Genomic DNA, 27049 nt, shown 5'->3' with positions numbered 1-27049 from the left:
CTGGAGATTGTTAATTGAGATACTGTTGACAGAAGGCTGGAAAGATTTTTGACCTAATTATAATTTATTGCATTACAGTTTTTGTGGTTTTCCTGCATAAAAGTGCTATATTTACTGAGGCAGATTAAAGCTTTCATGGTATCACAGGTCACCACTAATATGGAGATATGGAGATATCAATAACCACAATGGTTCAGATAAGAAAGCATCTATGGAGGGCAGTCTGGCCAAGACCCAATCTTACAGATAAAGAAATTACAGTAAGAAGAATGTGGGTAATTACAGAAAGTTACATTTCATTTAGGGACAGAACCAAAATGCTGGTCTGAACTGGTCTTCTTATATTATTAAAGGACAAGAATGAGGAAATTGGAAAAGCAGCATCAATTCTTAAATTGACTGAAGCTTGTTCTTGTATTTTTCACTCAAGGTTTCAGGTACAGTTTGCTGCAGGCTTTACTGGTCCATGCTGATCTGTAGAATGATGGTAACTGTGAGAGTAGGTGGAGGAAGGTTTAAGCAGAAGTCAAAGACTTTCTCAGAATATTTTTAATGGCCATTGCTCTTTTTTTTCCTAATTTAGTGTATATTCCCTCTTCTGATGAAAAGCAAAAATATAATATTTAATTTTAGGAAAATCTTGTCCTTAATACTTTCCTATTGGGAAGTGAGTTAATTGAACCTTTTGTTCTGAGTTCAGACATGTCTATTAAACTATTCACTGTATATTTCTATTTAGAAACCTCAGGGGAATTTAATTTCAATATGTCTAAAGCTTTGCTGATCAATACTCCTTCCTAACTGGAATAATCAACAGAATGCACTGTGCCAACATCTAATCAGTTACCCACACCAGACACTGCAGGCATCCTTGACACCTGGAGTCTGACTAGTTGTCTCCTATTATCTAAACTAACTCCTCATCATCCCCCCCCAAAATTTGAGTGCATCTCCCCAATCCACCATTGAGATATTTGTTCCAGCCTTATTGTTTCCTATTTGCACTACTTCAATAACTGCCTGTTTGGCTTTCCTGCCTCTTTATTTTCTGTTTTATATCATTCTCCAAACAGCTCCTGAAATGATCTTTCTGAAACAAAATTCATCTTTCATTTCCCACACCCTACAGGATGAAGTTCAACTTCATTACCCACAACATACTGAACCTCTAGATCAAAGTTAGTTATATATTGAATATAAAATTTAATTTATTTTAAATTTTAAATTAGATTGAAAATTTATCAGATGTAAGCTACTGACCATCTCCATTTCCCAATTTGCTCATCTGTAAGTAACAATAACAACATTTCCTTCTTCATGGTATTATTCTTGAACTTGTAAGTATGTGTTTTAGTCAGCTTTTTTTGCTTCTGTATCTAAAGGATCTGACCAGAATAATTTTAGAGAGAGAAATTTTATTTGAGGGCTCATAGTTTCTGAGTTCTCAATCCATATACAGTCAGATCCATTTCCCAAGGCTCCACGTGAGGCTGAACATCATGGCTGAAGAGTGTGGTAGAGGGAAGCAGCTCACATGATGATCAGGAAACAGACAGAGATACTCTACTCTCCAGATACAAAATATATGCCCATAGCCAGGCTCCCAATGAACCACTTCCTCCAGCCATACCCCACCTACCTCCTGTTACCACTTAGTTGATCCATCAGGGATTAATTTACTGATTCAGTTAAGGCTATAACCTGATCATTTCCCCTGAACCTTCTTGCATTGTCTCACACATGAGCTTTTGAGGGGCACCTCACATCCAAACTACAACAGTATGGAATCTGTTACACAGGTGTTGTCATTAATGGAATTGCAATGAGGTTAGTTCAAGAAATTGTAGATAAGTTGAAATTTACTTGAAACATATAATGAATGAGAACATAAAAAGATCATGCCACTTTTAAATTAAGAAATGACTTTTAAACTAGTAAACTTACAGAAAATGAATGGAATTATTACTATATCTTTAATAAGAAGTGGCTTTGATCATAAATGGAAGCAAAAAATAAGAAAGATAAAGAAAAAAGAATAAAAAGATGAGAGAAGAAGAATGGAAGAGAGAGGAGACATTACCTTAGCCCAAGTTTTTAAAGCAGCACCATATAAGCAAAAGAAATTTATTTTTTAACAGCTCTGAAAGTTGGAAGTCTGAGACGAAGGTGCCAGTTTGGTCAGATTCTGGGCTACCAGACTGCCATCTTCTTCTCTGCTCACAAGAGAGAAGACCTGATAGCTCTCTAAATTCCCATTATAAAGGAATAATTTCATTCATGAGTGCTCCACCTGATGACCAAATTACTTCCCAAATTACTTCTCAAATTACCTCCCGAAGTCCCCACATTATTATAACATCACATAGCAGGCTAGGATTTCAGCATTTGAACATTGGGGGTATAAAAATATTTGATTCATAGCAACTATTTTAGGGGGAAACATTTGTGTAGCATACTAAATGATGCCCAACATAGAATATGATCCAGAAAAAGAAGCTGATTCACTTGTTCTCAAGGACAGAAATATGCCAAGGAGAAAGATAAATATCATTAAGCATCTGAATCTGATGTCTAACTTTTCTTGACAGAATTTCTTTCATGTTTTCCAAAACCTTTAGATTTTTTCTTCAAATATTTTCCTAAAGGGAGATAATAGTTTGTACATTAGATGATAAATATAACTACTTCTTGAAAGTTTTATACCTGGCTCTCTGAAAACTTGGTTGAAGATTTAAGAAATGGGTCCATTCTCAGTCTGATATCAAGTCATGATTCTGAATCTATGAGGTTGAGTCAGATGTTAAACTACACATAGGAAATCATTTACCTATAAGGACCTACCTCAACTTCCTCAAAGTCTTTCCCAGGTGACTCTTACTCTCCATGTAGATGGCTAACTTGACACTTCTAAGTAGGCACAACATAAATATTGTTATTTAAGATCACTAATTAAGTAGTGCTTTATTCTAGGTTCTCTTATTAAATGGCAAGGTGCTTATGAATATTCATCTTCTATCTTTTCATCCTGGTTAAAACATTTTATGATAAAGAAGACCTGGTCATGATGAACTCTTCTATTTGTTAAGGAAACATTTGGAAGCATGTTGCATTTTTCTTCGGGTCAAAACCAAACAAAGGGAGGGCACAGTGGCATATGCCTATATCCCAGCTTCTCCAGAGGCTGAGGCAGGAGGATTACAAGTTCAAACCCAACCTCAGCAACTCAGTGAGGTCCTAAACAATATAGTGAAACCCTGTTTTGAAATAAAAAATAAAAAGGGGTCTGTGGATGTGGCTCAGTCATTGAGTCCTTGAGTCTAATCCCCAGTACAAAAAAAAGAAAAAAAAAACATAATCTCATGTGTTTTATAAAACACATATGATTTGAAATATTTTTACCTTAGTTGATAATACTGGCTATCATCTTAAAGCAACCACTTATTGACTATTTAATATATGCTAGTCATAGTTTTACACATTTTACATGATTTTTTTTTAGAAAATACATTAAGATTAAAGGGATTAAAAGCATCATAAGGCAACTATAACTTTGATATTTCAGGGATTTTTATGTCAAGAATTTACAGTCTACATTGGTAGCAGTTTATGGAATATGAAAAATAAAAGGCAAAAATGTCATGCAAACAAGATATTGAATGTATTATAGTACTTAAACTGTATGAAATTAACTAGATTGAGCTAAAACAAATCCATAATTTCTTTTTCTTGTATATAGCCTTCTAAAATTCACAGATAGCCCTGCTCGGTCTCAAAGCATATTACAGAAGTGATCTATTTAGGGCTGGGGATCTGCAAAGAGTAGAAAGAAATCAACCACATTGCTCCTTACGCTTTTTTCCTCTTCAAATGTGTTCTATTGAACCTCTAAGATTGCTGGCACTTAGATAATCAAGATGTATTAGCCTGTTGCTTTACAAAGTACAGACCAACATCATTGCCATCACCTGATAGATTATGAGAAAGAGCTATCTAATAATCAGGCCCTTTTACACACCTGCTGAAACAGAAAACTATTTTTAAAGATTCTCCAGATGATTTCGAATCATATTAAAAATTGGCAAAATTTGTACTACAGAATTTTTAGCTCTTTTTACTTTACATTCTCAGCTAAAGCAAAAAATGACTACTTCAGTCTCCTTAGGACATATAATTATATTTAATATTTTGAATTTAGATAGGACTTGCTGCAACAGAGGTATGAACTGTCAAACAAATATAAAGGTTCTAAGTTTGGGGTAAGTTTTGGTCCTAAGTTTGGGGTAAGTTTGTTTATCACTATGAATACTCTGTTCTCACTTCTGCAGAAGTATCAAGGCCTGGACAATAACATGATCTAGAGCCCAATGTATTTGGCGATGACATATAGAATTCTATATCAGGTGAGGTTAGTAGTTTCCCTATATCAACCAATTTTCATAATTTATATATTTTGAAAGTAATTAAAATGGCCAATCATTTATTGTCATATCAAATAATTGGCCATGCCAAAGACCAATAGGAGAGAAGCATGCCTTTACCTATACTCTGGGCAGACTGAGGGACAGTTTTGGACAGCCATGTTCAGCTCAGTAATTGGCTTCCCATGGAGAGTGAGACTTGTGCTATAGTATCACCGAAGGGTTTCTTAAGAATAGGAATACAAGCATCCCTTTTCCTTTTATTTCATCAAAATATTATTGTGCACCTAAGATTTACCAGGTACCCTTCTAATGATAAAATGGTGCATAAGAAAGAATAGTTATTTATGTACAATCCAGTATAATTTTAGACTGAAAATTAGGTCATTTTTTTCCCTGGGCATAGAAATATGTTCTGTATAACTTCAATACTCTAATATGAACTTAATTTGTTGATATTGGCTAGTATCATAATGTTTGATGATATTTTGTTTTGCTTTTTGTGAGAAAATCTCTGTATATGATTGTAAATCAATAATTTGATATATACACTTGACACCTGATACACATCTGCTTGTAAAATGCAATAAAAGTAAATTATTCATTTATGTAGGACTATGAAAAAAAAAAGATTCAGAGAATGTCATTATCTTAGTCTGTTCAGTCTGCTATAAGAAAATTCCTTAGACTGGAAAGCTTATGCAGAAAAAAAAGTGTTTCTCTCACAGTTCTAGAACCTAAGGAGTTCAAGCTCAAGGTGCTGGTAGAGTCTCATTCCTGACATGTAGACAGCCCCCTTCTCACTGTGTGCTCTCATGATTTTCTCCTCAATAAGTGCTCATGAGGAGGAAGAGCTTACTCCTCACACTCTCTCTCTCTTCCTCTTCTTATATTGATGCCTATCCCATCATGAGGCCCCAACCTCATGACTTAATTTGAGATTATTTTCCAAAAATCCAGCACCCAATTACAAACACAATGGGAGGTGGCCCTTCAAATATATGAATTTTGGTATGAAACAAACATTCAGTCCCTACCAGTCATACAGAATCCTAACGTACTGTGTAGGATGCTTCATGAGCAGAATTAGGGAAAAATATGGGAGGGAGGAGAAACTTTTCACAGTTCATCAACAATGCTCTGTGTTAGGGTCCTCAGGAATTGTTGGCTCACATTCCTTAATATTTAACAATTGCTTTAGCCCTTTACACAAATATTAGAAATACATGTGGTTCAATTAAAAAATATATTATAATTCAGAAGAGTGCACATTACAACTAGGGTCTGAATCCTAAAGACCATAGATGATAATGTAAAGCAACATACCTATGCATAAAAGTAGTGCTTATTGAAGTTTATTTCTGTAATATGTGATTTTTACCATCCTTCATCCTTTCTCATAAATAAAACCATTAATGTGATATTCAGTTAATATCTATCCTTCTCAAGTATGTAAAACTTGTAATGATACTTGGAGGGATTTTTGGTAAAAATTTAAGGATAAAAGGCCATTTTGATTTATTAACTTTCAATTTCTCCTCATTAAAGAAATTGCATGGATGATGGAAGGAGAGCCTCATTGTTATACAAAATACATGTATGAAGATGTGAGAGAGAGAAAAAAAAGGAATAGTGTTATCCTAGATTAGGTAGAGAGAAGTGATGGGAGGGGAGGGATGGGGTTGGGGAGATAGGAAGGATAGTAGAATGAAACAGACATTATTATTACTGTGTGTATGTACGTGAATGCATGACCTATGTGATTCTGCAACCTGTATACTCAGAAAAATGAGATATCCCATTTGATTCAAATGTATGATATGTCAAGGTCATTGTACTGCCATGTGTAACTAATTAAAACAAATACAAAAAGAAATTGTATGAACTCACAGTCAATGATTCCATCTTCAAGGTTCTGTTCATCTTCTCTTTGCTTTATATTTGATCAATGAGAGCTGATCTGTCTTCAGAAAAAAAAATCTTTCTGAAGTAAAAGTCTTTTCAAAATTATTTCACCAAATTTCCCAACAGCTTCTTTCAGGCATAATCACAAAATTTATATTTCTTAGCATGGAAACATGTTAAGATCATAACTCTATGGTTAATTTATTGGTACCACTTTTATACAAATCTGTGTTCTTCTAGTGATATTATTGTAATATAATTCCTTAAATTCAACTTTATGTTACCTTGCCTCAGTGGCTCAAACCTATTATTTCCATTACTGAGTATGTATTGCTTTTCCTCTTACTTGGCACTCAGAATTTAAGTTCAAATATTCATGTAGAAAGTCCAAAATTCATTAAATCATAAAGTGAACATTGATCAAATGTGGTTAAAATGTTTTATTTGCTCTCCTGGACTTTGGACTTCTATTTGAGAATAAAATCCATGTGATAACAGATGTTCTAGCTTTATTCTAAGATATTATCAATCTTTCCTTTATTTATAAACATTAACCATAGAGTGTTCATATAATCCATATATGCCTTCTCTGATTAGTCTTATTTGACATTTCAAATTTAAAAATTTAAAGTCAATTTCCAAGTATGAAAACCTCAACAAACTCTATAAATAATTGTGGCATATTCCAGAATAATACAAGAGATTAATCAAAAACCAACCACAAAAAGAAGAGGAAAACCCAGTGAATCCTAAGCAATGAAAATTTGAAAAGGTCACTGAAAAAGCCCCAGGATTTGAAGAAACAAGTCATTAATGCCAGTGAATTCATTTAATTTGATCACTGTGCAATACACTCTCTTTATGATCTATGAAATTAAAGAGATCTTTCTTACTTAAAAAACAAAATATCCTGTCTTGACTTTGCTGCCTCTCTGGTGAACATGGTATTTTCATTGTCTCCTTTATGGTCAAAATGTTATATGCCTGTCCTCAACCCTTACAGTCATAATTTCTTAAGAAGTCCCATTGCCGTATTAGTCATACTTACGTAATGATGTATGTCCAAAGTCAATTGGACCCTATTTGCTAAAACTTATGTCTTTTTTTTTTTGCTTTTTTATCCTCTTTGACAATTCTTCATTTTTTGATACTATTGATTCTATTTTTTTTTCCTTTTTTTTAAAAAATTCCATCCTGTGCTATTTTCCTAGAGATAGGTGGTCTACAATGATTCCCATCCTTTTGGCCATTTTGTTTCGGAATTATTATAACTTATGCTCCTATTCAACTCCTGACTTGCCCTTTCTAGGTCCTATATTTAATTATCGTTTTTTTTTTTCCAGGTAAACATTCTCTTTCAGCAGTTTTATCCACTTCTATCATTTCTTTAGGCTAAGTTTCTCCTTAAACATGAACTTTGGCAAATTTATCTCAAATATACCCCTATAACAAACTGCATTTATTTTTCTAGCTAATTAATGGATACTCAACCTCATAACATTTTATCCAAAAAAATTTAATCTCCCTTCAAGAACCAGCACAATTTCAACTCCTACATAAAATAATTTTTCAAAGTGTAAATAGTAACATGAACTAATATTAAAAGTTGATTTTCAACTTTTATCCTTATCATTGGATATACCATCATATGGCACACAGGAAACTATAAAAAATTTCAGTCAATATTCTTTTAGTTCTTCATTGCAGCCTGTCTATAGAAGTATTTTTCATTTATAGTCGCAGAAATTTAAGTTCAAGGTCATTAATCAATACTTAGAAGATAACCTACAAATGTTATGGACAATATAAATCAAAATGTACATTGAGGAATCAAAGGATCCTTCCAAATAATGCAAATTGATCAGTAGCTTAAAGTATAAACTAAGGTTACCCAATGAAATAAGAGGATTCATTTAATGTACAGGCACAAAACCTAGTTTATGGTGTGTTTGGTTGACAGAACATGAACAAATACACAGAGAGTAAACCATGGAAATGTTCTCCAGGAATTGTATCCAATTCTCTAAATGGAAGGTGGATTTACATGACTATTATGATGCCTGATTTTGAACATCAACTTGACTTGATTAAGGGATACTCATCTAGTTGGAAATGATTCAGTAGATACTTAACCTACACACCCATCTACTAAAAGGTAAACCTAGGTGGTTTTGTTTTTCATCCAGATGATTGGACTACCCCTGGTGTGTCTGTGGGGTGCTTACAAGGAACACAGGTGTGTGAGACAGTGAATCCACCCTTAATGTCTGGCACCATTTCATGACTTGGGGCCCTAGATGTAACAAAAAGATGTAGGAAGGGTGGATTCTCACTTTCTCTTTCAGAGCCAGAATGCTCTTCTTCTTCCTGTGGAAATCAGAGTTCCAGTTTCTCCTGCCTTTGGATAACTCCAGGACTTGCACCAGTGCCTCCAGAGACTGCAGGTTTCAACCATCAAGCTGAGAGTTTCTTAGTTTCAAGGTCTTCAGTCTTGAACTGAGCCTAGCTGAGAGGAAGTAAGACTGGGAGCAGGTTAGAGTTATGTTTGGTTTTAATGAATATGAAGGCCTAACCCAAAAGGACAGACTGAATGAATGAAAAAGGTAATCTGAGAACTTGTATAAAAGTGATGAATTAAAATTAGAGAGAAAGAAGAAAGTCGTGGAGAGATTGGAAAAAGCAAAGATATAGGTCACTTTTGAAATTGAGCAACTCTTATTTTTAGCAGTGATAAGATTTAAGATTTGGGGGATAAAAAAGCCAAAGATTAGAAATAGATTGAAATAATTAAAACATAGGTTGATTATTCATAAATCTTTACAGCTAAGAAGTTCAATCTAGGGTGGAGTAAAAGTTTTAATATCACCCAGACAGATGGAGGCTTTTTCCTCCATACCTTATTATTTATTCTACTGTTAACAGGAAACCTCCATCCTCCAACTGCTGTGTTCTCTTAGGGTCTCTGCTATTGAATGTTGTTGGCTGGGGGACCTCCAACCTCCAAAAATATTCTTTTCTTTTTGTTTTTTCACCTTTCCATACAAATTTTATCAAGAACCTGCCAATTTATATATTAAAAAATCTTATTAGGATTTTGATTATAGAGTTGTAATTGCATTAAAACTATAGATAAATTTGTGGATAACTGATCTCTCAGCAGGGATTTTTCCATCCTATAAATATGATATAACTCCATTTTTTCCCTGTTTATCTTGATTGGACATGCCTTTTAGCATGATGTTTGTGAGAATGAATGGTCTTGTCTTGTTTCTGATTTTATGGAAGGCACTTATCTTTCACCATTAAATATACTGTAAGCGTAGCTTTCTTCATTTTTTTTCTGCTTCTTGACTTTCTTTTCATCTTTCTTCCTTCTCTTCCTCTTCCCAGTAGACAGCTTCTATCTGATTGAACATAGCCTGAGTAATTCAGGATTAATTGCTCATGAAAAATTATGCTTTTAAAATTTGTTAATTACGATTTGCTAATATTTTGCTGAGACTTTTTGCATCTAAATCAATGAAAAAAATACTAATATGTAGTTTCCATATGCATTATTTTTTGTCTGACTTTTGTATTAGACTACTATTTTCCAAAGCACTTTTATATAATTTAAAATTTCCTCCTTTAATGTTCTGTAATTTTACCAATAAAGTTATGTACACTAGTAATTTCTTTTTCTGAAAGGTTTTTAACTACAAGTTTAATTTCATTAAAACAGAGGACTACACATATGTTTACTGATTCTTGATAATCCTTGTAAATTTAAGGAGTTTTGAAACACATGGGTATGATGCTGTTAATAATTCCCCCCCTCCCATGATATCAATGCCTAGAACATCAGTAGAGCTATCTCCTTGTTCATTTCTCTCATTGGCAATTTCTCTCTTTTGTCCTATTCATTCTCATTAGAATTATATTAATTTTAAAGAAATTCTTAAAAAATCAGCATTTGATTTTATTTAAATCCCCTATTGTTTTGCTTTTCAAAATCATTTACTTCTTCTATTTTGTTTAAAATTTTGTTTTATAATAAATTGACAAACTGTCTTCCAAAGCAATTTATCATTTTACATTCCTACTAGCAATGGATGAGAGTGTCCATTGCTCTAAATCCTTGCCTGTGCTTTGTATTGTCAGTGTCCTGGATTTTGATCATTCTAATAGTTTAAAAATGACAACTCATTGTTGTTTCAATTTGCGTTTTTTTTTAACAATATATTTTGGGGAATATCTTTTTATATTTTTGTTTGAAATTTGTATATCTTCTTGGTGAGACATTTATTAAGGTTATTGAGTTAGTTTCTGAATCCTAAGTTCTAAGAGTTGTTTGTGTATTTTGGATGACAGTTCTTTATCAGATATAACTTTTTCAAATATTTTCTGTGGCAGTTACATTTTTTTCTAAAGAATTATATTCTGTGTCTATCTTATTTGTGACTGCCAAGATTTCTTTTTATAGACATTTTTTTCAAAAATCCTTTTTGCATGAAAAAGTAAATACAAATATTCTTTTATGAGGATGCATGATATATTAATAATGGGACTATGTTTACTTTGGTTTTCATGACATTCTTATATGAAATTTATTTGTGAAATTACAGGTTTTCAAGAAAAATATTCTAATGCATGATTCAGTGAATCGTACTGTAGGTATCATTTCACTTCTATGCCAGATTTCACACATGCATCTTCTAAAGATCATTTTGGAAAACTTAGCGAAGTTTTTTGAAGATAAAATAATACTCTTTATACTTTGCTAATCCTTGAAAGTTGTATGTTAATAGGGTAATATAAACTATAATGGTGAGTCTTTTAATAACAGAGTTTGGGATTAATAGTATTTAAGACCTATGCTCAGTACACCACACACACCCAGTGGTGAACGTCAGTGACACCATGCTCTGCTAGTTCTCTTTCTACCCAGTTTTGTTTCAGTATGTTTGTGGCCTACTTCTTTGATTCCCAACCTCTTAAAAAAAAAAAAAAAAAAAAAAAAACAGAGGACTCTAGGATTTAGTCATGAGTGCCTATCTATTCTTAAGGTCTCTTCATCCTCTTAATGAACTAATTAATTTTCCTGTTATGAAATGTTATCTATAAGGTGATTATTGTGCTTATTAGTTTCCAACTTATATTTTATGTCCAAACTCTGACCATATCAGTCAGTTTGGAAATAACTTTAACATCTTTGGATGTTAAACAAGTGTGGAAGCTTTAACATCTTCTTCTGGATATTTTACTAATCCAATCTCCTCGTTTACTGAGCCAAACTCTTTGTCTTCCTACCCAAACCTGCTCCTCAAGTGATGTTCATTATCTCATTTGACAATAACTTCATCCTTCCAGTTTGTGGGTAAAAAACCACAATCCTCTTTGATGCCTCCCTTCCTCTCACAGGTTATAACGAGTTCATCATTCTGCTTTCTCTGTTTCAAAAATGCCTCGTGCACAATGCAACAATTACTCACCACCTCTCTTGCTACCTACCCTCCACTGAGCCATTATCCTTCCTGGCCTGGATTACTGAGACAGCCTTCTAACACGTTCTTCTGTTTCTGTCCTTCTTTTCATATTTTCTATGAAACACAGCACCTAGAGAAATACTTTTTTTTTAAAATGGAGGTCAATTTATCTCATCTTTTGCTCAAAATACGGCAATAGCTTCACTGAGAATATAAGTCAATTTCTAACAGTGGTCTGAAATCCGTCTGCCTTGCCCCATTTACTTCTGACCTCATTTACCACACTTTCTCTAATGATTTTGCTTCATAAAAAAAAAATGACATGGTTATTGAACCTCCCTTTGCTATACCACAATTACTCCCACGTTAGGGGGACCTACCTTGGTTGTTTCCTTCAACTGCATTCTTCACTCAGTTAAATAATATCTCTCTCACTAAAATTTATTTAATTTTGATTTCAAGTGCTATGCTTCTATGGAGGCCTATTCTGAACAACCTGTGGAAAACCATAAATTGCTCCCTCCCCAACACTGCCAACTCTACTCTTTCATTTTTCTGTAGCATTTATTTATATAATTTATTTAACTAATAATTCTTATTTTGCGTTATTATTTTTTAACATCTATTTCCTTCCACTGGAATGTAAAGTCTATAAGTACCTACTGAATGAGTAGAACATAAAAAGCTGAAAACTAATATCACTGGCACTGGATCATATTACAGATAGATAAAAATATAAAAGTTTTAAAATTGTGTTTTGTTAATGCATGGTCATATAAATATTTTGAGTTAGTAATTATTTCTGACCTGAAAGTAATAACCACTAAACTGAGTGAAAACTGGTTCTGTGGATGATATACTACTGAATGTATAAACCATATTTTCTTTCTCTATTTGTCCATTTAAGGGTATTCATGTTGTTTCTGCATCTTGAGTATTGTGAGTGCTGTGGCAGCAAACATGGGAGGTCAAATATCTCCTCAGGATCCTAATTTTAATTCTTTTAGATATAGATCCAGAAATGGAATTGCTGGATCATGTGATAATTCTGTTTCGTTTTTGAGGATTCCCTATACTGTTTTCCATAGGAGTTGCACCTAGCATGATATTCAGGGTTTTCAGTTCTTCACATCCTCACATACTCATCAACTTATCTTTTGAGCATTACTAACAGACATCCTGATAGGAGTGAGGTGGTGATAGTTCATTGTGGTTTTGATTAACATTTCTTTGATTATCAGCAATTTGGGACATTCTTGCATACTGTTGGCTATGTGTATGTCTACCTTGGGGGGGCGGAGTCTTTTCCAGTCCTTTATCTGTTTTATAAACAGAAACTGTTGTTGTGGCTATTAAATCACCCTATAACCCTGTTGGTTTTTTTTTTTTCTTTGCTATGTAGAAGATTTTATTTGTCTGTTTGTTTGTTTTAATGGAAAAAGAATGAGTAATCATAAATCAGATCATCTTCTGAACATGTATACATATGATCTGTCATCAGAACAAAGTTAAAAGTGTTTTAACATAAAATTATACATGAAAGTATTAAGGATTTTGTTTAATTATTTATTAATTCAGAGCTTTGAAAACTATGCAGCCATTTTTCCTTGTTAACAAACCTTAATATCCTTTACATATGATCTAGCCATATTCCCAAGGGATGAATTTTTATTAGTTCAAGTTAATCTTGGTGAATCCCATCCCTTGATAAGGGGAATAATGTTTTTAAAAACCATTCTGACCAGTAAAGGATAATAATTCTATTAGAATCTCATACATTTTTCTTACTGTAAACATAACTCTGGAACTTTTGCAGTTATTATTTTAATATAAATAGAAATAGGTTTAATGTACATGCATAAAGTATTCACATTCATATTTAGAGTATAGTAGATTTTGTTTTTATAAAGTAAGCCTAACCAGGTATCATTGTCCATATCAAGAATTAGAAGATGACTGATATCCTAGAAGTCATTCCTCTGCTTCTTTCTTAGCAGTTTTTACATGCTATGGTTCAGTCCTGACTGTGTTTGAACTTTATGCAAATAGATTGATACAACAAATGCTCATTTTTATCTGGCTTCTTGTGACCAATATTATGTTTGTAAGATTCATCTGTGTTGTTGAGCTTAACAGTTTTCTAAAAAAATCTGATTAGTTGTATTCTGTTATCTTAAGATACAATAATGAATTTTTCTAGTCTGCTGTTGATAGGCTTTTTCTAATGAATAGTGTTACTAATAATACCATTCAAACATGTCTTTTAGAAAATATGATTCACTCCATAATAAATACCAGGACTTCCTTCTTCGTAGACAGACTACTCAACAATAAACACAAACCTACCAAAACATCAAGAAGAAATCTACCACTACTCTGATATCTCTCTTTCAAGTCAATGACCAAAGTAGTAATGTTCCTTCTTATTATATCTGAGTCTACTACAATGCTTAGCATGAGTTAGTCTTTCTTCCTACACAGTATATTCCTATCTCTTCCCCAGTCTGGCTAAATATTTCCTTATGCCTTTGAATATTCAAATTGCAAAAATAAAAAAATTAAATAAATAAGCTTTAAAGTTTATTTATTCTCCACCTTTGAATCTTATTTTCATCTCTGAACCCCAGATGATTATGACCTGGATGTATATAAGATGTGAAGGAATGTACTTATAAGGGCACAAAGTCAATAGCATAAAGATAGTCATTTATTTATTTATTTATTTATTTATTTATTTATTTATAATAATTCTTCAAACATAAGCAGACACCCACCTATTTTCTCTACTGCTTCCTGCAAGTCTCTTACTATCCACCTTAAATTTTACTTTTTTCTTGATATAAACAAGTCTATGCAAATTATTCCAAACTCCTTGCTCTTTGCCCCCCCCTCATTCATTATGTTAAGAGAAACCTGAGAATTCAAACACTGGACCAACCAATTACCAATAATCTCCTTGATTAAGACAACCAGTAGTAATTTTTCAAAGGAAGTTCATGCAAAAATGTAAGTGGACATCATATATGGTTTTCTAAATTTTTCTAATTTTATAATGTTTTTGACATCTTAAAATACTTAGTACCAGAACAGACTTTGCTTCCCAGGGATAGCCAATTATTACAGAGAGCAAAGAGGCTGGCTAGGTGGGAACTTGCCTTTTATATGCAAAGTATCAATTCTAAGTCTATGGTCCCAACCACCTCCTCATCTGCTTGGCACACACCAAACCAATATTGGCCCCTCCCTAACTCATCCTATGACCAGTTTCCACGCAACTAGACATCACCTTTATAGCCCTGCAAACTTGGAAAGTTACTCAGAATGGTCAAATCTAAACTGTTTATTCAGCCCTGATTTATCTTTTCTGAATAAGCCTCATGAAAGTTTTGCCTAGCCTTTCCCATTGGTCCTGTAACTAGGCATTCTAATCTGATGTTTTCCCATGTACTCATCTCTTGAGATGTATAAGTATTATAATAAAATTTTCTTTCAATGACATTGACCTCTCCCAGTCAGTACTGTCACCTCCATAAGTTATAATCCTACAGGTGTATTTTTAACACAGCAATATCTGCAAAATATTTTTAGTGTGACAAGCAGATCATTCTACTTCCACCTAGAAATTATAGGTAATTAAAATATCACATTGTGCTAAGAAAAATCATGCTTGAATTATAGTTGCATTTAATTTTGTGTGCATATGTGTTATAAAAACGTAAAGAGGTTCTTTGGAAAAAGCAAACAGGTCTTTAATTCTACAAGACATTCTACCCAGTCCACTCCCCTACCTCTCTGAGCTTCGAGACCATCTGTACTGTGCTCAACTCTAATCATAGAGTCTGAGGATGACCTTGTAGAAAACAGTGATCAAGTTAAAACACCCTCGAGTTTGGCTGAAATCCACATACTTATTCTTTATTCAACATTATTATTTCCTCCAAAAGCAATGAAAAATTGCCATCTCCAGACTCATCTCTAATTATCTTCTGAACCTTAGCCCCTTTTTCTCTCATGGTAATGGGAATCCCTCAACTTCACTTTCTCTCCTGTGAGGTTTCTCATCTCACTCCTTGCCTGCAGTTGCCATCACCACTGAAACATCCTCCCATACTTCCCAAATTGAAAATTATAGATATCCCTGTGATATCTGTTCTTGAAATCATCCATCTTCCTGACTGTAATGGATACCTGTCAATCTTCTTTAATTCTGAGTTTTTATTAGACTTTAATAGATGTGATTATTTTCCCTTAAATGAAAGCTGAGGTTTAAATTGCTTTCTTTTGTCATTATGGCTTCTGCTTTATTAATCTCTCTTTCTAATAAAACTTTAAAATGTTGAAATCCTTCCAGATTTCAGTCTAGATTTTCTTCTCTGTTCATTGTTATGTTCCATCTCTAGCCACACTCCATTTCCCACCATGTTCTCAATTGCATTATGTCTCAGACTGTTCAGGTTTACAACTCAACCTTAGATTTCTCTGATATCTAATTCCTCATCTCTCTATATATAACCTCAGAAATAAACTCAAGAGTAAAATATTGAAGTAATTATATATTCTGTTCTCCAATTTACCACACATCAAAGGTATTTATTGAAAATGCTGATCAAAACAATTATTCAGGCAAAAATTATTGAGTTGTATCTAATATATTCTTCTCACTTTTTTCAAACAATTGTCAATTTTATACAAGACATACAATAAATTTTTTAAAATGTCTTCACTGAAGCAAGTTTATATACTAAATAGTGTAAAATTTAATTACAGTTTGATAAATTTGAAAAATATATACTCTTAACATAATAACTACCATTTGATCCAGCAAATATTTTATCATCCCAATAAGTTTCCTCATGTTCCTATCCAATTAATTTCTCCTGACCAGTTCCCAGATACTGCCTTTATATACCAGACCACCATCATGTAAATATTGTATTTACATACAAACATATAGTATGTAACATTCATATATAATATGTAAGTATATATACTATATAATACAAAATATGCATATATTAATATACATTACATATGTGATGTGCAATTTTAACTTTATATTACATACTTTACTTTTCAAAGCAGGTTTCTTTTCCCTTCCCTTCTCTAACTTCTCTGAAATAAGATTTGTACCCGATGTCTGTGGAGTATTTTGAAATTTATTTCTGGAACTACCTTGCATACTGAGATAAATAGCCCTGTGGAGATCTGTTTCTTCATCTTCCAAGTCAGTTTCTTGGTGATTCAGTGTCACAGCCCTCTGCAAATCTTGTTCATCATCAAATACTCATGATCCATCATTTCCTTCTGATTCATTCAACCTCTGATTTTTAAGTTGTGGTAATTCTTCTCTAATAAGTTTAGGACAATTCTTCTATGTTACTCCGATCATCTGCAGGAGCTACTCAACTTGTAGAATATCTTGGTATTATGATTAATCTAAGTGAAGGTATTTATCTGATATTAATTCTAGACTTGCCAAGAGAAAATTTAAAATAAACTATGTCGGTATCATAATCAAGTACTTATGAATTTTGTCACACCCCATGTTTTTTTAAGAACATCATTACAAAGTAGCCTCAGACAGAATTGGTTTTATTACTTTTCAAAATACAAAACTGTGTTATTTATAATTACCTACATGATTTTCATTTATAAATCAGTACTGCAATACTAATACTCTTAAACAAGATGAGTTCTAAATCACAAACTTTCAAGGCATCAATGATAAACCTCTAAAGACTTTTCTCACACTAAAAAAAATCTATTCCTCTAGAAATCCAGTGTTCAGAGAAATTACTGTTGGTCAGTGCTCACTATAGGTACCATGAAGTTTTTCTATTAGGTCTCCGGTTTCAGTTCTTATAATTGGAACTCTTTGTCAGCCCACCTTGAGTTGATTCAGGGCTTCAGTGCTGTTATCAAGAACCTACTCTCTGCTCATCTCTTTGCTCTGCTATTCTTGGTGTGCCTTCACCCTCAGGCCAATTACAAGATGGCTGCAGTGTGAGGTGCTATCTTTAGATACAACAGGGGAAGAGAAAAATCATCTTTAGCTGCACTTTATCTAAGAAATAATTCACCAACACTTTTTTTTATGTGGATATTTCAATACCTTCTGCTGTGGTTCATTCCTTTTAGAACTCAGGTTGAAATTTTATCTCCATTATGAGGTATTAAAGAAGTGGGAACAGGTGGGACCTTCCAGAGGTAATTTGGGCTATGGCCTCAAGAAGCTATTAATTTATATAAATAATGGATACATAAGTGAATGGGCTACATGGAGATTAGTTCTTCTGTAAAGGAAGTGTGACTGGGTTTCTGGCACTCCCAAAATTTCTTGCTATGTGAGGCCCTGCACTGCCTTAGGAATCTGCCAGAAAGATGGCTGTCACCAGATATGCACCCTTGATTTTGCACCAGAATTGTGAGCCAAAGTAAACCTCTTTTCTTCATAACTTACCAAGTCTGCAGAATTGCATTATTAGCAAAAGAAAACAGACTGAAACATCTACTAGCAATTTTCTACCTGTGTAATATTGTCCTGTTCATCAATAATTGTCCATAGAACAATTAGAATAAAACTGCTAACTATAATAATAACTGCTAACAGCTAGATATTTTCCTTTCACTCAAATGGTGATAGTCTTTAAAGACTTCCCAACCCATATTCTAAATTCTTAAAAGATGTAAAAATACTGTACAAAATGCCTTCTGTCAACCACACTAGGTCATCAAGACACCCTCCTTACTGACCATTCTCACCAGATTTTTTGCTTACTTACTTAGTTACAAACTTCTTTGTATTTCACTAGCTTCTTACAAGATAAATTTATTGCTAAAATATTGCTTCTCTGTCTCATCTTTGGTAACTTTTGACAACTTTTTCTCATCAGTTTTAGGAAATGACCTAGATTTGTATTAAGATAGATCAATAACTTATACTTCATGTTTAATATGTATATTCTGTATAATAATAATAATTATTATTATAGTCCTTATCCATTAAAGATAGCTCTTTCTCCACAGAGTCTAAGTTTCTGGAGGATAAATGCTATCTGAATATCTTGTTTTGCTGTGTTCTTAGAAAATAGCAGTACATGGCGCCAAGTGAAAGTCTACATTAAAACACACGCTTCTACCAACAACAGGTTGCATTTAGCAGTGTGTGGCACATTAGTGAAAGTACATATCAGACACACTCAACTTCTTGTTGAAAAGAGAGGTGCAAATAGTTAAAGATAACTTCTGTTTTGTATAGGAAAAAGAGTGCTATCATTACTTCCGTGTCCATTTTCTGTTTTCCATACTTCTTGTACTCTTTATACTTTTCTAGCATATTATAATTTGACTCCTATTTCACATAAAAATAAATGGGCAACTGAGAAAAGTCATTTAACACTTCCAGCAGCAAAATTGTTTGCTTTTATACATGCATTATTTTTCTCTTTGGGGTTGGAAATTGTACATTTTATAACATCAAATAAAGATATCATGTAATCTTCCCCTGATGCATTTATCATTCATGTATAAAAGTAGAAATGATGAAACTCAAATCAATCAAGGATGATGTTTTTCTTGGTGAAGTAGTAAAAACCAGAGAACTAAGAATACATCCTTGGATTGATTGTACACAAGACTGTGTATAGCTAAGGAAGGGAAGATGTCCAGCTATGGTGTCATAATAACAGGTTTTATTGGAATAAAGGTGAAACCAATAGACACTGTGAAATTACCAGAGGTAAGGAAACTTTTAGAGGTGGATTTTAGGTATAGAATAATTCAGTATGAAAAGAGAATCTATATGCTATCATAGATGTATAGGCTAGAGGAAAATTGAATAAATTGGCAAAAGACTATTTTGTGTGTGTATGTTTGTTTATGCAAAATTTAAAATGTTACAAGTGTCCATGTGAACACAATTTTAAATGCACTAAAAAGATGTTTTAAATGTCCATTCCTTAAGAGAGTATTGAGGATGGACCAATTTGAGTATCTGGGACTATTTAAACAACATTTGCTTCAAAAACTATTGATATGATAATTGTATGTAAAAAGAAAATCTCTTGAAATTCCTTTTATCATTAAAAAGGAAGAATGGATTGTTGTTTTCCTGGGATTTACAGTTGAAAAATCTTATTTTTGTGGTAGAACCCTTCCTTAAACAGACTTCTCTAGAATGCACAAAGAAAATGAGCTTGTGTATCTGAATTGAATAATGTTATACTCTATGTGATTGTTACTGTACTGACATTACAATGTTATCATGTGAGATGTCATCATAACAGAAGATAAAATTGTAAGAATTCATTGCATTTCAGAGGTCAGAGTGGAAAGACTTGGACTAACAGAAAGTGACGTTTAATAGGACCGGATTAGATATATATAAAACATCATTCTGATAAGTGTCTTCTGTGATAATGAATGATCTGGGATTGTGATCATAAAACAAAAAATGAGCATAAGTGCCAAGAACCAGTCTTTCAAATCTTTAAGGTAAAAGCTGTTAATCACCAAACATAAAAGAAGGTTGCAGCATGTGTAAGTGCTTCAGTTTCCAGACCACTTCTTTAATTAGACTACTGTTCTTGAAATTCTGTTCTTCTAATGCTCAAGCTTGACCAATGAGTTCTAATCAAACACATCCTCACTGTTAAACTGTGCCTCATGTGATTTTGATTAACAAACCCTAGTTAGGTGTTTACAATCATAGAAATTTCTCTCATATACCCCATATACCTTTTACCACATACGTTCATTACACTTGCAGCTTTACTGTTACTAATATACAGTCGCACTTACTTCCACAGGTAGACTAGAAAGATTTATTGTCACTCACTAATACCCTCTTTTGCTCATGGAAAAGGGGTTAGCTATGGTGAGAAAACTTATTGTATTTAGAGAAACAGACTGCCTGGGTTCAAATCCAACCTCTGTTACTCTGCTCTGCTACAAAAAAATTAACTATACATAGACTTCCACTGGCTGATTCTTTCATATTTTGTAAAATATTGAATGTATTGACAATCTGTTTGTTTTGTTGCTAGATCCAAATGAGAGAAATATGTGAATTATATACTGTATACTATACTCTGTATATACTATATACAATATAGTATATACTATACTCTGCATGTGTCTCTGCTTCATGAATAGTAAGTACTCTTTGAGTACTGGTAAAGATTGATATCCCACCCTTGTTATTTTCAATGACATGGAGGGAGACCATACAAATTAGAGAGGTTTAGATATTTAGAAAATTGGGCTCATTTGATGATTTCTTCCAGTTCTAAAATTCTAATATTCATAAGCAATATTTATATGTAAGTAAAATAAGGAAGCAATATTAGACAAGTCCCAGATTGTTTACTCAGGATATATGAATGCTCATTAAAACAAAACGAAACCCACAGTAGGTACATGTGTCTTTTCAGAATCATTTGTGTATAACTATTTTAGTTATCACTTTTAGATATTATAAAAATAATAAGTACCAAAGTAAGTTGTAAAACTTGGGAGACAATACAACACTTATTGTTGTATTTACCAGACATAAGAACAGCTTACTTTTATAGCTTGCATATTAAGCAAGTCCTGAGGCATGCCTTATGCTAGCCCAAATCTTTCATCAACAATTAAGGTGAAGTAGGTTAATATTTTCCCAGAATTATTCTGAATTGCTTGTCTTCAAGCTATGTACTATGAAGCATTAATCAATGAATTTTTCATTCCCTTTTATTAGCAATAGTTAAGAATTCATTTTCAATTTGTCTTGTAAGATGAGTGTTATTGCCCTTAAGCTATGCTTCTGGCTTGCTCTTTTAAAGTTATTATAAAATAAAATCTTGGCGATATTTTTGTTTCCCTGTAAAGTATCTTAGGTATTCTATTGTTAAAAATTAATGACTCAAAATTTTACACACAAGCATATATATAATTTTGAGCATGAGTCACTACTAAATTTTATCTAGTAAACAATCATTAAAGTACTCTTTATAAGGATTTCTTAAATTATAATTATGTACCTAAAATTAATTCTATACAAATTTAAATTATCTTTTATATTGCAAATGGAATTTTTAGATTCCCTACTTCAATACTTTCCAAACTTTATTGTCGAAAATAGGTAAAATTTCTAAAATTACTTATCACTAAATTTAACTGTCTATATGTGGTTTGGCAATAAAATAATTCACTTTGTGTCTATATGTTGAATAATTTTAAGAAAACAAAATACAAAACATTAATGGAAATGAACATATGACATAAATATAAATGTGAAAACTTTATATCTGCTTTTATTTTTGAAATAGCAATACTCAATGCCAAACCAGATTTTTAAGTGGTTGTGTCTTCAGGTACTTATTGTTAACTGTATTCAAGAAACTCTGCAAAAGTAGATTATGCTAATCAGTTCAGACTTCAAGAGCAAATGGCCTCAGACTGGATAGCTGGAAATCTGAGATCAGAGTACCTGCATGGTTTTTACTTTTTAAAAAATATTATTTATTTTGAAACAATGTTAAATGTACAGAAGACTAGGAATGGCAACAGAGTTACAAATTCTTTCACCAAATTTCTCTTACTATTAAAATATTACATAATATTGCTATAATAAGCAAACTGAAATACGTTGATATTCCACTTTAAACTAAACTATAGATTTTTATCTGATTTCCCCAGTTTTCCAGTAATAAACTTTCCTTCTTCTAGATCCAATCCAGGATCCTGCACTTCCTTTAGTCATCATGTCTCCGTAGTTTTCTTCAATCTGTGAGAGTTAAACTTCCCTTATATTCCATAACAAGGATGCTTTTGAGCACTTATCAGTATTTTTTTTAAAGTTTCCATCAGTATACACTGAAGTTAAGTATTTGGAGCAAAAGTACAAGAGAACTTATATGGTCTGTGGTGGCATCTTATCTTTGCTTGCAAGACATCAATATGTTTTATTACAAGTGGTGTTGATCTTCATCACTTGATGAAAATAAAGTCCACCAATCTTCTGCAGAATAAATATGCCACTTTGCCTTCCCATACTGTATTTTTTTAGGGGGAATTTCCTCCAATCCACATTGAGTTCTTGATGAGGACTCTCCATCTGGTTCACAGATGGTTGCCTCCTTGCTGCAAACCTCACACCTTGGAAAGAAAGGGAGGATCACATTGAGGATCAAAGTTTCAACATATGAGTTTTGGAAATAGAAACATTTATTCCATAACATTTTACTCTGGCTTCCCCAAATTTACTTTCATTTTATTTCTTCCAGTTTCTATTTCTTTTCTTTTTTTTTTTAAAGAGAGAGAGAGAGAATTTTTTAATATTTATTTTTCAGTTTTTGGTGGACACAACATCTTTATTTTATTTTTATGTGGTGCTGAGGATCAAACCCAGCGCCCCGCGCATGCCAGGCGAGCACACTACAGCTTGAGCCACATCCCCAGCCCAGTTTCTATTTCTTTAGTCTAAATGGTCAGTGTAATTTGTGGTTAATTAACAATTCCATTTTAAAATTCATTTTCCTCCTCTTTTATTTTATTATAAGCAGTTGGAAGGAACAAGCTGCTCTTTCACTTTGACTTAAGGAAAACAAAACAAAACAAAAACAAAAACAACTAAATATTCAGTTTCACCAACCACAAATTCTGTCTTCTATAAAACACTACAATATGGACACAACTCAACAACGTTCTTTCCACTGTGTAACAAGGATTGATTCTTCAATAGCATGTTTCTTATTTCCATCTGAGACCTCACTGAAATGTCTTTTACTGTCCATTCTTCTATTGACATTCTATTCCTGATTATCTATGTGTTCCTTAAGAAGATGGAGGTTTTCTGCTCTGTTTCCTCTTTTATTTCAGAGCTTTCCTTCCAATCATCTTCTCAGACTTTTCCTGGAAACATTGGCATTTTTTGCAAAATATGTAAAAATTTTTGGAAGATGCCTTTTTTTCCCTTCTCACAGGGGCACTAAGTCCATTATGAAATGTGCATTTCATGATCCAGTCATCTCTGAAAGTCTGCCTCCCAAACATTACCTCACTATGGATTGAGATGTCAATATATATAGCAAACATTCGGTCCCCAGGATAAATGATAAAACTAATAAACCAAAATTTTCCATTCTTCAAAAATAATATACAGAAAAAAGTTATATTTAAAGCGTTTGCTTTTTCTTATTTTTTGATTATAAAAAATAATCAAATGTTAGATAGCATAGAGTTTGAATCCAAATAGATTATTTCATATTAAGCATTTAAGCTTTTAAAAATTATAGCAGTTCTCTAAATAATAGATTGCCATTTGCAGAAAAGTACCTCTGCCTAGCCACTGCTTACTCCTCTTCAAATCCCTGACATTGACAGTCATTTGGACAGGGCACCATGTTTTTCATGTTTTAAAATCTGGAACATTCTCTGTAACAGTCACTCATTCCCCTTGTTTACAAGAAGCAAGGCACCTCTGCAGGTGGTTGATGATGTAGGTGTCCTCCTTGGCCATGCATGAATGCTCCTTGTGTTTACTATGAGCAGGTAATGTGTGTGTGTGTGTGTGTGTGTGTGTGTGTGTGTGTGTGTGGCATAGTCTTATTGAGTTTCTCTCTGTGGAGCTTCTGATGACATCAAGAGAAAGAGACTCAGCCTTCTTGTATTGTAACATATTTGTGCAATTGTAATGAGAAAACTTTGGCTCATAATACTGATATTTTTCTAACTTGTGTTTATTATAAATTAAATATGTAAAAGACAATAAGATTTAGGAAATAAATTATTATCTTAGTGACACTTTATCAATAGACTATATGCTTTCTGAAGTCTTGTTATCATATTAATATGGTATTAGAACAAAAAATTTTACAGTTCTATATATCGTCAATGTTTCACAAATATTTGAATGTTTACATACTTTGTATTAGATGTTTTTCTAGTCACCTGGGTTCAAATGGTAAGTTGATCAGTTGTGAGTGTAGTATATTTACCAGGTAAGTCACTGAAGAAAAGCCAGATAGGATGGCTAAAACTACTTCATACTCCAGTGGAAACTGGGGGAACAGGGATGCTTTCTCTTACTGTGGGAAAACCTATCCTCCATATGTCTCTTCTAGAGAGATAGAAACCACTGTTTCTTCACACTCTCAGGGACACTTACAGATAAAGCATCCCTCCTTTTGGTGACTAATTAACAGAAGAGAAAAACACAACCAATAGAACCTCTCTAATACTCAAAGAAGAAAGAATAAACAATATAATGAAAGTAAGTCCATATGAATTAAAATTGATGATAGTATAGTTTGGGTCTTAAATGTTCCCCCAAGGTCATATGCTGAAGACTTGATTTAGAGCCTGTGGAAATCTTGGGAGGTGGTAGAACATTGAGGAGTTGGGGCCTAATATAAAGAAGCTAGGTCATTCTACAGTAGAATGAATCAGACCTAAGTTTCTGATGACCAGTGTAACTTCAATCATGTTCAGTCACAAGAATGTGATCCTAATTAAAATAAGTCATATTCCATGTATGTATAGTGTGTCAAAATACACTCTACTGTCATTGTTAGAGTCTGTAAACAAGTCTGGATGGCACCTGGCATTTTGCCAGAGGGAGTGGTTTATGAAGTAACTCCAGCGAGCCATTAAGTGTGGAGATTCCTTATTGGTTGACTGCTGTATAGAGTTTATGTTAATTAAGATAAGCTGTGTGGAAAGTATAAATACCTCTGTTGTCCTACAATAAACGGCTCCTAATCCTGCTGTATCAATGTACACAAGTTGTTCGTCACTCCCCGGTTATTTTGTTGCAGCCAGACTGTGGCATGTCATGTATTTCTAAAAAGAACAAATAAAAAAGAAATAAGCTAGGTCATTGGGCTCATGTCTTAAAGGAGATATTGAGGCCCTACCCCTATTTTCCTCATAATAGAAAAAAATACACACACACACAAATATATATATATATATATATATATATATATATATATATATATACATATATATACATGTATATTAGTAGAAATACAAGAATTGAAATAAAGATATTAACAGAAGGCAGAAATAAGCAAGATTTTCTAACTTAGAGGAAAATTGGGATGAATGATCAAAATAAAAAATATAAAGTTAAGATATTACACATACATCACTGATGAAAGAAATAAAATGATGTTATAGAGGTCTTTATAGTATATTATATAAGCAGTCTTCTAAAAAAGATATGGTACAATATTTTAGAAAAAAAAATCTATTCTTTTTCAAAATAATTTACAATCAGCTGATAAAATGTAAATATAACCAAGAAATATATTATACAAAATCTTACATCACCATTGGGGAAACTTATTTATATCCATAATTATGTGTATGGATAAAAAAACTTATCTTTTTTAATCATTGCAGAAAAAATTCAATAAAATTCTATGTATATGTAAAAATAAAGCTCTTAATAAACTAAAAAGTAATAGGAACTTTCTTAATCTGATAAATTGTGTCTGTGCAAGACCTACTACAAATATCTTGAGTAATGGTGAGATTACAGGAACACTACCAGTGAATTGAAATAGAGATATAAAGCATAAGAATCATCAGAGAGTTTGTAAAAGTTGTTGAATATGATTTCAATGCAAAAAAAAATCAACAAAACCCTTACAAAAAATAAGAGTCAACACGCAGTAGAAAGTGTACTAATTATTTTATTCATAAAGCAATAGGTAAATGAATGTTGCCAAAGAATAAACATTAAAATATAAAGAATTTGAAGTTTCTATAGGGATTCTTTAATCAAGACACAATGATAATAGTGAAAGGATAGATACATGTATCAACAAAATGGAATGGAGAACCCAGATAATTTGATCCATATATGATTAACTGTTATGTTTACAAATTTAAAATATTTTTATTATCACATATTAATAGTACATACAATGTGGTTCATTGTTGTATTTTCATACATGCACATCAAATGCATTGATCAATTCCAGCCACCTTTTCCCAACCCTCCCACACCCTTCCATATCTCTAGTATTCACCATTATATTTTAAGACACTATGGGAGAGAACATGGGTGCTTGTCTTTCTGAGTTTGGCTTATTTCACTTAAAATGATGTCCTTGAGTCCCATCTATTTTGTTGAAAATGATAGGATTTCATTCTTTGTTGTGGCTGAATAGCATTCTAATATAGATATTAGCTTGAGTAATGGTGAGATTACAGGAACACTACCAGTCAATTGAAATCAAGAGATATAAAAGATAATAACCACCAGAGAAT

Source organism: Urocitellus parryii, chromosome 6 (genome assembly GCF_045843805.1).
Source record: "Urocitellus parryii isolate mUroPar1 chromosome 6, mUroPar1.hap1, whole genome shotgun sequence".
Taxonomy (NCBI): Eukaryota; Metazoa; Chordata; class Mammalia; order Rodentia; family Sciuridae; genus Urocitellus; species Urocitellus parryii.
The sequence above is the reverse complement of the archived record's forward strand: the minus strand, read 5'-3'. Positions refer to the sequence as shown.